The sequence below is a fragment of the Diceros bicornis genome, chromosome 7, assembly GCF_020826845.1.
Source record: "Diceros bicornis minor isolate mBicDic1 chromosome 7, mDicBic1.mat.cur, whole genome shotgun sequence".
NCBI lineage: Eukaryota > Metazoa > Chordata > Mammalia > Perissodactyla > Rhinocerotidae > Diceros > Diceros bicornis.
In genome coordinates this window covers 66,383,190-66,386,087 of record NC_080746.1, presented here as the reverse complement: position 1 = coordinate 66,386,087, position 2,898 = coordinate 66,383,190, and the positions used below count along the sequence as shown (strand labels likewise).

At 38.1% G+C, this 2,898-nt stretch overlaps 1 pseudogene; it reads right to left on the bottom strand.

The window, feature by feature from the left end:
* Positions 1 to 1,167: 1,167 nt before the first annotated feature.
* On the bottom strand, positions 1,168 to 2,113 carry LOC131408838 (olfactory receptor 5P76-like; annotated as a pseudogene).
* Between the last annotated feature and the right edge of the window lie 785 nt (positions 2,114 to 2,898).

Sequence of the window (2,898 nt, the reverse complement as noted above, 5' to 3'; positions counted from 1 at the left end):
AGGTCTACACTAACACGCCCTGCCCTGGCATGTCAATCTCCATTACTATACTCTTCTTTTTCTTTCTCCACAGCAGATATCCCTTTCGAATAGTTTCAATCACTAACTTGTTAGTTTTGTTGTCTCTCTGTTGCTATAAGATAGATTCCATGAGGGCAGATTTACTACATGCTTGTTATTTGTATTCCCAATAGCCTAGGACAATCCTTGGAATATAAGAATCATTCAACATAATTTTTGAATATATTAAAGAACAAATGGATGAATGAAATGATTAATGCCCTATGAATCTGTCAACAAAAAGATAGAATTTGTGTCTGAAGTACTAAAGAGGGGACAGGAAAGGTAAATAACTGGTGGTCGTCAGCATATAGAGGTTGATTAAGCCTCTCCAGGGAGAGTCACAAATTCAGGGAGAGACAATCCAGTTCCTTCCAGCTCCCTGAGCAGGATAGGTGCCTGATCATGAACAAGTCACTCCAAGAGTTTGTCCTACTCGGTCCCTGAGGAGTCCAGGAACCCTGTTCATTCCCACAGGAAAGTCATCTGTTTTAACTTGACACGATTCACAAGTCAGTCAGGGACATCCATCCTCTTCTTCTCTGAGGACCCTCTATATGGTGACTGGAGCTAGAGATCAGGTACACAGGCCAGAACTTTATGGATCCAAAAAGCCCATCCTCAGCAGATAACCTTCCTGCAAGAAAAACGTCTGCACCAATTTTCTAGTTGGTTCAGCTTTGTGATTTCCTCTCTGAATGTACTTAGTCGTAATTATACTTATCACACTTACTACGGGATAAACTGCCATTGAAAAAATGGACACTGACTTCAAGGTTTGGAGGTAAAATAACCTTAACATATGAACAGAGAACAGCTATTGAACAAAAAATAAAAATGAAATTTTTAAAAGATTTCAACAGATTAGATTTATTTTTGAGAACCAATGCATGTTTCTAATTATAAATTTAATTTAATTTTACTGAAAGTAACTCAGTATAGGCCTTACTTATAATTTGGCATCAGAAAATGTACCCCCTACCATTACTAAAAGTCTCCACACTGGCTAATGACATATGGACCAATATATTTGACCACAGATACTCTTTGTCCTTTTATTATTATATTTTGGCATATTATTATATTAAATACTATCAAATAGATTAATTAAGAAAATATTTTTCTAGAAAGCTCTCTCTTCAGAGCCCCCTTAATCTCATTGTGCCTGAGGCTGTAGATGAGGGGATTCAACATGGGGATCACCACCATGTAGAATACAGACACCACCTTGTTCTGGTCAGATGAGTAGTAGGATTTGGGCATCACATAAATGAATGTGATGGTCCCATAGTACAGAGTGACCACTGTGGGGTGTGAGGCACAGGTGGAGAAGGCCTTGTGGCGCCCCTCAGTGGAGCGCATCTTCAGGATGGTGATGAGGATGTAGATGTAGGAGACGGCTATGACAAACAATGTGACCGCAATGATGGAGCCAGCAGTAAATGAGGGGACTGCTGCGGGGGTACTGATATCAGAACAGGAGAGTTCAACTAAAGGAGCAAAATCACAGACAAAATGATTGACTCGATTTGGTTCACAGAAGAGTAAAAAATAGAAGCAAATAGTAAAAGAGCAAGCATTGAGAAAACCACCTACAAAAGCCACTATGAGTAACTGAACACAGATTTGTGTGAACATTTTGGTGGAATAAAACAGTGGGTTGCAGATTGCCATAAAGCGATCATATGCCATGGCAGCCAGAAGGAAGCACTCAACCGTCCCAAAGAAAACGGCTGAACCAAGCTGGATGGCACATCCAAGATAGGAGATGGTATTTGTCTCCACCAAGAAGTTTACAAGCATATTGGGTGTGACAGAAGATGAATAGCCCATGTCAGCAAAAGCCAAGTGGCTCAAAAAAAAAGTACACAGGATGATGGAGCTGGGAAGAGATTCTGATAAGAATGATTGTGCTGAGATTACCAGATATGGTCACCACGTAGATGCACAGGATGATCATGAAGAGGATGACTCGCAGGATTGGATCATCAGTTAAGCCCAATAGAATGAACCCTGTCATTGAAGTGTGGTTCCCATCCCCCAGGGCCTCCATGACACAACGTAACTGCTACCAAAATGAACCTGTGATGAAACATTCATTAAAGAAGTTGTAAATTTGATGGTTTTATTTTCATTCATACACGTATGTGAAGTCATTATAAGTAAAGATATTGAATCATCAGTGCATATTTACATGCAATGATGAGTCTCTGTATTTTTAGCATCATTTTTAGCAGAATCCCCAGAAAACTGCCTTCAAATAATGTCACATTTACTTTTTATATTATATTGCTTCCACATGTGCACTTAAAGTGGGTTTGAGGTCAAAGAACAAATAATATAAGACAGATGAAAAATACAAAAAAGACTGGTATATATATCAAATATGCATATACATAACTTTATACATATATTCAAGGTTTTGTAATACAGATTGTAGTAATACCTAACATTTACTACTTGCTTACTAAATGATAAACATAGGGCTAAGAATTTATATATACTTATGTATATGTATACAGTCTATTTCATTGCCTAGAGAATAATGTTAGTTACTCTCATTATTATTTTATACATGAGTAAACTGAGTGTGAAAGAGGCCATGTAACTTGCACAAGGTTACACAGAAAGTGGTGGAGTCAAAGTGTGGAGTCTGGGAAGCCCGACTGCCCATTGCTTTAGTAACTATGTAATAAATGAAATTAAATAAACTTACCACCAAGTCGGTACATCAGGCAATAAGTGGACAACAGATTATCCTTTAAGGCTTCTAGCAGTTATGTATAAAAGAGGCACCTGGTTATTTACATATTTCACAATGTCAACCAGTTAAATAAC